Source organism: Rhinatrema bivittatum, chromosome 17 (genome assembly GCF_901001135.1).
Source record: "Rhinatrema bivittatum chromosome 17, aRhiBiv1.1, whole genome shotgun sequence".
Lineage (NCBI taxonomy): Eukaryota > Metazoa > Chordata > Amphibia > Gymnophiona > Rhinatrematidae > Rhinatrema > Rhinatrema bivittatum.
The window spans coordinates 62017388-62030420 of record NC_042631.1 but is presented as its reverse complement, the minus strand read 5'-3'; the positions used below and the strand labels follow the sequence as shown (position 1 = coordinate 62030420).

Below are 13033 nucleotides of genomic sequence, written 5' to 3'. Positions count from 1 at the left end.
GCGGGCCCGGTCGTCGCGGTGTTTCGGGGGCGTGTCGGCAGCGTTTTGGGGGCGGGTACGGGGGCATGGCTACGGCCCGGGGCGGTCCGGGGGCGTGGCCGCGCCCTCCGTACCCGCCCCAGGTCGCGGCCCTGCGCGCAGGAGGCCCGCTGGCGCGCGGGGATTTACGCCTCCCTCTGGGAGGCGTAAATCCCCCGACAAAGGTAAGGGGGGGGGGTTTAGATAGGGCCGGGCGGGTGGGTTAGGTAGGGGAAGGGAGGGGAAGGTGAGGGGAGGGCAAAGGAAAGTTCCCTCCGAGGCCGCTCCGATTTCGGAGCGGCCTTGGAGGGAACGGGGGTAGGCTGCGCGGCTCGGCGCGCGCCGGCTATACAAAATCCATAGCCTTGCGCGCGCCGATCCAGGTTTTTAGCAGATACGTGCGGCTCCGCGCGTATCTACTAAAATCCAGCGTACTTTTGTTTGCGCCTGGAGTGCAAACAAAAGTAGGCTATTCGCGCGCCTTTTAAAATCCGCCCCTTAGATTGTAAGCCCTCTGGGGATAGAGAAATACCTACAGTACCTGAATGTAAACCGGTGTGATATCTCAATTGAGATCAAATGTTGGTATATAAAAAAAAAAAAAATACTGTCATTCGGTAGAGCCATCATAACGGTTTACAAAAATATACATTTTTCTTATCAGTTGTGTAACAGAAAAAACAATGGGGTAGATTTTCAAAAAACGCGAATAGGCGTACTTTTGCTGGCGCATCAGGCGCCAGCAAAAGTACGCTGGATTTTAGTAGATACGCGCGGAGCCGCGCGTATCCACTAAAATCCTGGATCGGCGCGCGCAAGGCTATGAATTCTGTATAGCCGGCGCGTGCCGAGCCGCGCAGCCTACCCCGTTCCCTCCAAGGCCGCTCCGAAATCGGAGCGGCCTTGGAGGGAATCCTCTAACGCCCTCCCCTCACCGTTCCCTCCCTTCCTCTACCTAACCCACCCGTCCGTCCCTGTCTACACCCCCCCCTTACCTTTCTCCGGGGATTTACGCCTCCCGGAGGGAGAAGTAAATCCCCGCGCGCCAGCGGGCCTGTTGCGCGCCGGGACGCGACCTGGGGGCGGGTACGGAGGGCGCGGCTACGCCCCCGGACCGCCCCGGGCCGTAGCCATGCCCCCGTACCCGCCCCCAAAACGCTGCCGACACGCCCCCTAAACGCCGCGACGACCGGGCCCGCCCCCGACACGCCCCCGACACGCCCCCCCTCGGAGAACCCCGGGACTTACGCGAGTCCCGGGGCTCTGCGCGCGCCGGTAGGCCTATGTAAAATAGGCTCACCGGCGCGCAGGGCCCTGCTCGCCTAAATCCGCCCGGTTTTGGGCGGATTTAGGCGTGCAGGGCTCTGAAAATCCGCCCGAATGTGAATGTTGTACATTTTCTTAGCAGTTGTGCAACAATAAAAAACAATTTGAACAATATCAGAAATAAGCATATAAAGTCCAGAGAACATTATTAGAATGATAGAATGAGACAATCTAAATTCTTTGGGATCAGGGTTGGATTGATCTATTGGGGCTTTCAGCATGCCCCAGTGGTCTGGTCAGGCCAATCACATTGCCAATGTTGATTGCAGAGGCCTCATGCTAGCAGAGCTGCTGCAACCAACACCGGGCCCTGCAACAGCTTTTCTGTTACAAGAGAAGCCTCTCCCAAGGCTCTCTTTCCTGCCTCTCAACTTTTGACACTGTCAGCTCGATCCAGTAAAGTGTGCTCCGTCGGAGCGCACTGTCACCCTGCTCTGGACGCGTGTTTTCCCTTACCCCTTATTCAGTAAGGGGAGGAAAACACGCGGCCCGCCCGCGGCACCTAATAGCGCCCTCAACATGCAAATGCATGTTGATGGCCCTATTAGGTATTCCCTAGCGATCCAGTAAGTAAAATGTGCAGCCAAGCCGCACATTTTACTCTAAGAAATTAGCGCCGCCCAAAGGTCGGCGCTAATTTCTTCCGGCGCCAGGGAAGTGCACAGAAAAGCAGTAAAAACTGCTTTTCTGTGCACCCTCCGACTTAATATCATAGCGATATTAAGTCGGAGGTCCCCAAAAGTAAAAAAAAGTAAAAAAAAAAATTAAAAAAAATGGCCCGCGGCTGTCGGGCCGAAAACCGGACGCTCAATTTTGCCGGCGTCCGGTTTCCGAGCCCGTGGCTGTCAGCGGGCTCGAGAACCGACGCCGGCAAAATTGAGCGTCGGCTGTCAAACCCGCTGACAGCCGCCGCTCCTGACAAAAAGGACGCGCTAGGGACGCGCTAGTGTCCCTAGCGCCTCCTTTTCCCCGTTTGCACCGCGTCGCCTCATTTAAATACTGGATAGCGCGCACCGGCGAGGGGCCGGTGCGCGCGCCAGGAGAGCGGGCGTTTGTCCGCTCTCCCGCGGACTTTACTGGATCGAGCTGAATGGCAGCAGTTGTTCCAGGTGCCTTCTCCCACTGTTCTGCTCTCTTCCCCTGGCAGCAGGAAGTATTTTTCCTGCCTCAGCCTTACTAACTCTACCTCATCAGACTGAACCTGCAGCTCTCAGCCACAGCTTCCTTCATGTTTGGGCCAAGGCAAAAAAAATAATTTAATTAAAAATAGGCTCAGGTCTTCCAGCATGTCCCTTCCCTCTTCGGGACACTAACTCCAGGAGCAGCTACAGTGAGCCCAAGTGGACCTTATTTTGGTGCCCTGCCTGAACCCCATGTATGTAAAAACTTTTTAAAAAATACTTATTCAGAGGGGGGAGAAGAATGAGAAATAGAATGGGATTGAGTCAGTGACTGTGTGTGAGAACTTGAGAGTGTGGGTCAACCTGTGTGCAAGCATGTGAGTGTTACGGCTAGACTGCTGTGAGGGTAGATGGTGGACCCTTGGGCCGGCCTACCGGTGATCACAGGGCAGGCCGGGAAGCGGAGGCACGATCGGGCAAGGTTTCACCCGGAGTCTGGGATCCCCCCGGGAGGAGCCCGTAGGGACCCAGGCCCTTGGGACTTGGGCACTGCTGAGAATGTCCTGAAGAGCTAGTGCGTAGGGAGTGCAGGAGGCCCACTAGGAGCTGAGCCGGCTAGAGGTTTGCCAGAGAGTCAGAGAGACAGGCCGGGTCAGGAAGCTGGCCCAGAGGGCAACACTCGGGGCCAGAGCAGGCGAGCAGTGGTAATAGAGTCCGTGACAGACCGGGACCGAGGCAGGCGGCAAGCAGAAGAGAAGTCTGTGGCAACCTGGGTCAGGGCAGGCGGCAGGCTGTAGCGAAGTCAGAAGCAAACCGGAGTCAAGGCTGGTATCAGGGAGTCAACAGGAAACGCAAACGGGAAGCAACTAGTCAGCTAGGAACCTCGTTGCAAGGTGTTTAGTGAACGACTGAACGCCGGTTATATCGGGGGCAGAACGTGACGTCAGCCGAGGAGGCGGAGCCGGGCTTCCGGGAGCTGGACGCACAAGAGGAGCCTCTTCACACGCGCGCGGCCGGAGGAGAACAGGCCTGCAATGGCGTCCGCCACGTGGGAACTGCGCGGACGGAGGACCTCCCGGGACCTGGGCTGGGTGGAATCCCGCGGCTGCCAGAGCGGAGGTAGGCGGGCCTGAGCCCGATCAGGAGAGGAGCGGTCGGGACCGCAACAGTGAGTGAGCTTATATGCGAGCGTAAAAGAGCACATGTGAGTCAGTATGAGAGATAGGAGAAAGTCTGTGTGCACTCCTTCTATGCTGACTAATGCATGGCAATCTCCAGGTGACTAGAATCAAAAGCTCCCAAGTATGGAGAGTGGGGGACTTTTGTATCCTTAATTTAAGTTATTAAGTGATGTTTGATTTGTCTTCTATTTTAAAATATTTTATTGGTGTTTGGGAAATTAAAAAAAGAATTATATGAATTTTTAAATTATTGGATGTTCTGTTTGTCAGCTTTTTGAAATATGTATTCATTTTTATTAGCATGATTTTACTATTATGATTGACGTTTTATATTTCTTGAATATATTGTTTGTTGTTTTATGACAAATGGTGATGTTTCTGTTATTCCATTTGTAACCCATTCTCCCAAGGGTCACTTTCCCAGCCTCAGGGAGTTTTACAGTAACTACTTGTCCAAGGTGGAGTATACTGTCTTTATCAAGATTTATATATCGCTTATACAAAAATCCAAGGCGATTTATATTTCAAAACATACATAAATATCATGACAAAATAAAACCATAACATATCAGTAAAAAAAATATTGATAAAACAATGTGATAAAACATTGAAATTAAACAATAAGATTAGACATATAAAACTAAAATAGCAAGTGTGCCATCTAGTGACCCTTTAGGGTTACATACTGTTACATCAAAACATAGAAACATAGAAATGACAGCAGAAAAAGACCAAGCGGCCCATCCAGTCTGCCAAGCAAGCTGTTGCGGTCCCGGGCCATGCCCAGGGCCCTCCACCTACCTCGGGGGCGGCCCGGGCCATTTAGAGCCTTCCCCGGGTCGGCAGCAGCAGGCCCCGGGCCTGCAGGCCTTCCAGCGCGTCTCTCCCTCCTCAGGAGAGATGCCGACGTTCTGACGCGGCTGGCCCCGCCCCCTGACGCGAGCGCGGGGAGGAGCCCCATTTAAAGGGGCCAGCGCGGGAAAATCCTCAGCTGCACTGAAGATGACGTCAGACGCCCTCAGGGTACAAGTACCCTGCATCTAGCTCTCCTCTGTGCCTTGCAACAAGGTTCCTGGACTTGTCCTGTGGTTGCTGCGTTCCTGGTTGTCTTCGTCCTGCTTCTGCCTGCTCCCCTTGCTGCTGATTCTTCTGGCTCTGACCCCTTGGACTGGCTTTGGACCGTGCTCTGGCTCTGACCCCTTGGACTGGCTTTGGACCGTGTTCCGGCTACGACCCCTGGACTGGCTGCTGACCGTCTCTGGAATCCGACTCCTGAATTGACCTTGGACCACCTTTGACCTGCTGGAGGCGCCAGCCGTCCGGACCCCACGACCTGCAGGAGGCGCCTGCATCCGGACCACCTTCCACCTTCAAGGAGTCGCCTAAGTTCCAGCGGACGTGTCCCTACGGGCTCCTCCTGGGGGGACTTCGGCTTCCAGGGTGAATCTCCAAAAGTCCCAGTGGCCGGACTCCTAAGGGCTCCTCCCGGGGGAGTACCGGTCTCCAGGGTGAAGATTTCTCCATCACCAGGGGTTGACGTCAGCCATCCTGCCAGCAGGTACGAAGTCTTTGGTCACATAAGGCTTCACCGCAGTCCATTATCTAAGCCTGCTCCGGGTCTCCGAACCGCCTCCTGGTTGGGACTCTTGCTGTGGGTCCTCACAGCACTCCACCTTCTATCCCAACCGGCTCAAGGGTCTACGAACATAACACAAGCTCCCACACTTATTTTCCCATACTTATCTGTTTCACCACCCACCAGTTTCAGGGCCCTTGTTGGTAACCGTTTGATTCAAGTTTCCTGCCATCCCCTGTCATTGATGCAGATAGTAATGTTGGAGTTGCATCAAAGGTAAGCATAAGGGTTAATGGTTAAGGGTAGTAACCGCCGCATCAAGCAAGTTACCCCGATGCTTGTTTACCCAGACTGCACAGATCATTGCCTTGGTGGATGTTGTCTGAATGTAAATCCTGTTTTCTACATTTCCCCCTTTCCCCCCTGCTGTTGAAGCAGAGAGGAACACTATATATGCATTCAAAATGATGTATCAGGCTTAATTGGTTTAGGATAGTAACCGCCGTATTAAGCAAGCTACCCACATGCTATTTGTTTACCCCGATTGTGAAATTCAGTCCTTGTTGGTTGTTGTCTGAATGTAAATCCTCTTTTCCACATTTCCCCCTGCCATTGAAGCTGAGAGCAATGCTGTATATGCATTCAATGTGATGTATCAGGCTTAATTGGTTTAGGGTAGTAACCGCCGTAATAAGCAAGCAACCCCAATGCTTATTTGTTTATCCAGATTGTGAAGTTCAGTCCTTGTTGGTTGTTGTCTGAATGCAAATCCTCTTTTCCACATTTCTCCTTGCCGTAGAAGCAGAGAGCAAAGTTGGAGATGCATTAACCTTGCGAAGGCTTATTGAGTAAGGGTAGTAATCACCATGTAATAGCCTCCACTCCAGTAATCCACCCTCATGGCTCTTCATTTCATTCTCATCTTCTAGCCTTTATGGATCCACAGTGTTTATCTTATGCCCCTTTGAAATCCTTCACAATTTTAGTCTTCACCATTTCCTCTGCAAGGGCATTCCAGGCATCCACCACCCTCTCCGTGAAGAAATACTTCTTGACATTGGTTCTGAGTCTCCGCCCTGGAGCTTCAAGTCATGGCCCCTAGTTCTATTGATTTTTTTCCAATGGAAAAGGTTTATTGTTGACCATGGATCATTAAATCCTTTCAAGTATCTGAAAGTCTGTATCATATCATATATACAGGATCTGACTTGCAATTTCCAGTTCAGTTTTTGTCTGAACTTTTCCATTTATAATTTATGGTCTATTTATTCTGTATTTGCTGAGAAGGTGCCTGTGTTCTGCACATGTGACTGAGGTGAGATTGTTGTACTTTGGACATTGAAGCATGTGCCCTTGGTCGCTGCAATAGATGGCACCTCCCACAGGACGGAGCCCTGCAGGGACTTGCAGCAATAGGCTAGCTCCTGAGCAGAGATGGACACAGAGAAGTTAGTTTTTATTATATTGCAACGTAGATGGTAACCCGAGGAACGGATAATGATCCCAGCCAGCAGAGGAGATGTCTGATAGCAATGTTCCATCTGAGGGCTACAGTGTGGAGAAGGCAGCTTCACAATCTCACCAGGTCCCGAGAGGGAGATGGGTCCAGTAGTGGTCCGCGATGAGGGGTAGGCGGAGGATCTATGGAGAGAGAGGTGAGACAATGCAGAGACAGAACTGGAGTGTTAGTACTCACTCTGATGCTGGCAGTTGCAGTAGAAGAGAACCCCCGAGGAGCAGAGGTCTGGGATGAAATAAGGCCCCCGAGGAGCGGGTACCTTAGGCATCCTTGTAGGTGGTAGGCAACCCCAGAGGGTAGATAGGAGCGAAGGAAGGCCCCCGAGGAGCGGGTACCTTAGGCGTCCTTGTTGGTAGTAGATAACCCCGAAGGGTGTAGAGGAGCTAAGCAAGGCCTCCGTGGAGCAGGTACCTAAGTCATACTGGAGCAAGAGTACACAGAGCTCTACAGTCTGGTACTGTAGAGAGATCAGCATGGAGGATTCCTTGCTAACTCATATTCAGAATCATGAATGGAGACTAAATACCAGAACTTGTGACGTCATGTGTTGGGGTCGCCCCTGAGGTTCCCACCATGACGCACGTAAAGGATGGGGCTGCATGCGCGTGCCCTAGGATAGAGCAGCTTTTAAAGTAGAACAAAGGGGAAAGCCGACAGTCGCTCAGCAGCGCATGGTTCGGAGAGATGTATCTTTAAAGGATACTAATGATGCATTAGAATTAGGGCATCCCGACAGTGAGGTTCCAATAATTAGAAAAGTAGTCCAAGTGCCTGTAACTAAAAACTCACCTGAGCTAAAAAATTCTAACTTATCCCTATCAATTAAAAAGCAGAATAAAAATACAATCAAAAAACAAACTTTGAAATGTTTGTATGCTAATGCCAGAAGTCTAAGAAGTAAGATGGGAGAATTAGAATGTATAGCAGTAAATGATGACATAGACTTAATTGGCATCTCAGAGACATGGTAGAAAGAGGATAATCAATGGGACAGTGCTATACCGGGGTACAAATTATATCGCAATGACAGAGAGGAGCAGTCGGGAGGAGGTGTGGCGCTTTATGTCCGGGATGGCATAGAGTCCAACAGGATAAACATCCTGCATGAGACTAAATACAAAATTGAATCTTTATGGGTAGAAATCCCTTGTGTATCAGGGAAGACTACAGTGATAGGGGTATACTACCGTCCACCTGGTCAAGATGGTGAGATGGACAGTGAAATGCTAAGAGAAATTAGGGAAGCTAACCAAATTGGTAGTGCAGTAATAATGGGAGACTTCAATTACCCCAATATAGACTGGGTAAATGTATCATCGGGTCATGCTAGAGAGATAACGTTCCTGGATGGAATAAATGATAGCTTTATGGAGCAATTGGTTCAGGAACCGACGAGAGAGGGAGCAATTTTAGATCTAATTCTCAGTGGAGCACAGGACTTGGTGAGAGAGGTAACGGTGGTGGGGCCGCTTGGCAATAGTGATCATAATATGATCAAATTTGATTTAATGACTGGAAAAGGAACAATGTGCAAATCCAAGGCTCTCGTGCTAAACTTTCAAAAGGGAAACTTTGATAAAATGAGAAAAATTGTTAGAAAAAAACTGAAAGGAGCAGCTACAAAAGTAAAAAATGTCCAAGAGGCGTGGTCATTGTTAAAAAATACCATTCTAGAAGCACAGTCCAGATGTATTCCACACATTAAGAAAGGTGGAAAGAAGGCAAAACGATTACCGGCATGGTTAAAAGGGGAGGTGAAAGAAGCTATTTTAGCCAAAAGATCTTCATTCAAAAATTGGAAGAAGGATCCAACAGAAGAAAATAGGATAAAGCATAAACATTGGCAAGTTAAATGTAAGACATTGATAAGACAGGCTAAGAGAGAATTTGAAAAGAAGTTGGCTGTAGAGGCAAAAACTCACAGTAAAAACTTTTTTAAATATATCCGAAGCAGAAAGCCTGTGAGGGAGTCAGTTGGACCGTTAGATGATCAAGGGGTTAAAGGGGCACTTAGAGAAGATAAGGCCATTGCGGAAATGATTAAATGATTTCTTTGCTTCGGTGTTTACTGAAGAGGATGTTGGGGAGGTACCCGTAATGGAGAAGGTTTTCATGGGTAATGATTCAGATGGACTGAATCAAATCACGGTGAACCTAGAAGATGTGGTAGGCCTGATTGACAAACTGAAGAGTAGTAAATCACCTGGACCGGATGTTATACACCCCAGAGTTCTGAAGGAACTAAAAAATGAAATTTCAGACCTATTAGTCAAAATTTGTAACTTATCATTAAAATCATCCATTGTACCTGAAGACTGGAGGATAGCAAATGTAACCCCAATATTTAAAAAGGGCTCCAGGGGCGATCCGGGAAACTACAGACCAGTTAGCCTGACTTCAGTGCCAGGAAAAATAGTGGAAAGTGTTCTAAACATCAAAATCACAGAACATATAGAAAGACATGGTTTAATGGAACAAAGTCAGCATGGCTTTACCCAGGGCAAGTCTTGCCTCACAAATCTGCTTCACTTTTTTGAAGGAGTTAATAAACATGTGGATAAAGGTGAACCGGTAGATATAGTATACTTGGATTTTCAGAAGGCGTTTGACAAAGTTCCTCATGAGAGGCTTCTAAGAAAAGTAAAAAGTCATGGGATAGGTGGCGATGTCCTTTCGTGGATTGCAAACTGGCTAAAAGACAGGAAACAGAGAGTAGGATTAAATGGGCAATTTTCTCAGTGGAAGGGAGTGGACAGTGGAGTGCCTCAGGGATCTGTATTGGGACCCTTACTGTTCAATATATTTATAAATGATCTGGAAAGAAATACGACGAGTGAGATAATCAAATTTGCAGATGACACAAAATTGTGCAGAGTAGTTAAATCACAAGCAGATTGTGATAAATTGCAGGAAGACCTTGTGAGACTGGAAAATTGGGCATCCAAATGGCAGATGAAATTTAATGTGGATAAGTGCAAGGTGATATCCCGGATGAACGTCGGTATATAAAAATTTTAAATAAATAAATAAATTAAATAAATATAGGGAAAAATAACCCATGCTATAATTACACGATGTTGGGTTCCATATTAGGTGCTACAACCCAAGAAAGAGATCTAGGTGTCATAGTGGATACCACATTGAAATCGTCGGTTCAGTGTTCTGCGGCAGTCAAAAAAGCAAACGGAATGTTGGGAATTATTAGAAAAGGAATGATGAATAAAACGGAAAATGTCATAATGCCTCTGTATCGCTCCATGGTGAGACCGCACCTTGAATACTGTGTACAATTCTGGTCGCCGCATCTCAAAAAAGATATAATTGCGATGGAGAAGGTACAGAGAAGGGCTACCAAAATGATAAGGGGAATGGAACAACTCCCCTATGAGGAAAGACTAAAGAGGTTAGGACTTTTCAGCTTGGAGAAGAGACGACTGAGGGGGGATATGATAGAGGTGTTTAAAATCATGAGAGGTCTAGAACGGGTAGATGTGAATCGGTTATTTACTCTTTCGGATAGTAGAAGGACTAGGGGACACTCCATGAAGTTAGCATGGGGCACATTTAAAACTAATCGGAGAAAGTTCTTTTTTACTCAACACACAATTAAACTCTGGAATTTGTTGCCAGAGAATGTGGTTCGTGCAGTTAGTATAGCTGTGTTTAAAAAAGGATTGGATAAGTTCTTGGAGGAGAAGTCCATTACCTGCTATTAAGTTCACTTAGAGAATAGCCACTGCCATTAGCAATGGTTACATGGAATAGACTTAGTTTTTGGGTACTTGCCAGGTTCTTATGGCCTGGATTGGCCACTGTTGGAAACAGGATGCTGGGCTTGATGGACCCTTGGTCTGACCCAATATGGCATTTTCTTATGTTCTTATGTTCTCCTTCACTGACTCTTCCAGTCTCCATCATATTGAATACGCTCAAATTCCACACATTAGCTCTAGTGGACTCCAGTGCCGAGGTAAACTTCATACTTAGACAACTCATAGAGCACCTAGGGATGCTCCTCCATGCATCCACTACCCTCTCTAAAACAAAAAAGTATTTCCTTAGATTATTTCTGAATCGGCCCCCTTTCACTTTCATCCCATGATCCCTCATTCTAGAACCTCCTAAGAATGAAAATGTTGGAGGTATTTAAATGTTGCTATCATATACATATGTCCCTTATCCTATCTTTCCTCTACAGCACTGTTGCTGTCTTTCATATACGGCGAGCCACTTCCTGGTGAGGTAACTTATTCTACGCAACTCAATCGTCTCTGCATGGGGTTGCTCAGAGACCATCTCCTTCCTGGTTTTGGATAAAGCTATTCACCCGGTCATACTTGGAATATCCTGGTTCCAGATACACTCACCCCAGGTTGACTGGAACACGTTGGAACTATCCCAATGGGGAAGAGACTGTCACGGGAGATGTCTTCAAGAAGTCACCCCCATGCCATGCCTAACCACAACCACCTCACCTCTGGGCCTACCTCAGTAATATTCATCCTACCTCACCGGTCTTTTGACTGCACCATTAATTTGGTACCTAATTCCGAACCTCCCAGAGGAAGGGTATACGCACTTTCTCTGTCAGAGACTCAGGCTATGTCAGCCTATATTCAAGAGAACTTGGCGAAGGGCTTTATTAGGCCTTCTAAATCTCCAGCCGGGATGCTACTCCATGCATCCACTACCCTCTCTAAAACAAAAAAGTATTTCCTTAGATTACTTCTGAATCGGCCCCCTTTCACTTTCATCCCATGATCCCTCATTCTAGAGCCTCCTAAGAATGAAAACGTTGGAGGTATTTAAATGTTGCTATCATATACATAAACCTAGGGATGTGCAGAGGGACGTCATATGTTGCATTCGTGATTCGGATTCGTCGGGGAGCAAATGCGTTGCATTCGGCCGTATGGCGCCCCGATGCATTAATATGGCGAGTTATATTCGTGTCCCAGCTAAAATTAAAATTAACTACAACCCCCCACCCTCCTGACCCCCCCAAGACTTACCAAAACTCCCTGGTGGTCCAGCGGGGAGTTCGGGAACTATCCCCTGCACTCACACCCTCATTTGCCGGTTTCATTATGGCGCCGATAGCCTGTGTCTCAGGGGCTACCGGTGCCATTGGTCAGCCCCTGTCACATGGTCACCTGTGCCATCTTGTGCTCCTACCATGTGACAGGGGCTGACCAATGGCACCAGTAGCCCCTGTGACATAGTATGGGCAAAGGCTATCGGCACCATTTTGAGTCTTGGCATCGGCCGGCCGGTGTGCAGGAGGTCGCTCCAGGATCCCCGTTGGACCCCCAGGGACTTTTGGCCAGCTTGGGAGGGCCTCCTGACCCCCACAAGACTTGCCAAAAGTCCAGTGGGGGTCCGGGAGTGACCTCCTGCACGCCGTCCGTCCGATTCCAGGACTCAAAATGGCACCGATCGCCTTTGCCCTCACTATGTCACAGGTACCGATGGTCGGCCCCCGTGACATAGTATGGGCAAAGGCGATCGGCGCCATTTTGAGTATTGGCATCGGACGGCCGGCGTGCAGGAGGTCGCTCCCGGACCCCCGCTGGACTTTTGGCAAGTCTTGTGGGGGTCAGGAGGCCCCCCCAAGCTGGCCAAAAGTCCCTGTGGGTCCAACGGGGGTCCCGGAGTGACCTCCTGCACGCCGGCCGTCCGATGCCAGGACTCAAAATGGCACCGATAGCCTTTGCCCATACTATGTCACAGGGGCTACCGGTGCCATTGGTCAGCCCCTGTCACATGGTAGGAGCACAAGATGGTGCCGATGGCCATGTGACAGGGGCTGACCAATGGCACCGGTAGCCCCTGTGACAAAGGCTATCGGCGCCATGATGAAACCAGCACCGAGGGTGTGAGTGCAGGGGATAGTTCCCAGACCCCCCGCTGGACCACCAGGGAGTTTTGGTAAGTCTTGGGGTGGGGTTTGTTTAAATTTTTATTTAGGTGGCCGAATAAAACAGAAATCCGTTAAATACGTGGGGAGTCGCAATGCGTTTCGCCTCCCCACGTATTTAACAGATAGGACAAAATACGTTGCGGATCACAAATACGTGGAAACGGATGCACACCCCTAATAAAACCCTTATCCTATCTTTCTTCTAGGGTATACATGTTTGGATCTTTAAGTCTAACATAGCTAGATAACTTTAGGAGAGCTGATGAGCAATCCTAAAGTTAGCTTGATAAATGTATATATTTAGTAGCATGCTCCCACTGCTGAATATCCTGGCTAAGTTAGCTAGATATGTTTATCTGGCTAACCTTCCTA

The 13033-nt window shown here is 48.9% G+C and overlaps 1 protein-coding gene across 2 annotated transcripts in view; it reads right to left on the bottom strand.

Annotated features, from left to right (window-relative positions):
* Positions 1-13033, bottom strand: part of LOC115079481 (sodium/hydrogen exchanger 10-like) — a 1086723-nt gene that overhangs the window by 306219 nt on the left and 767471 nt on the right. The window lies entirely within an intron of this gene.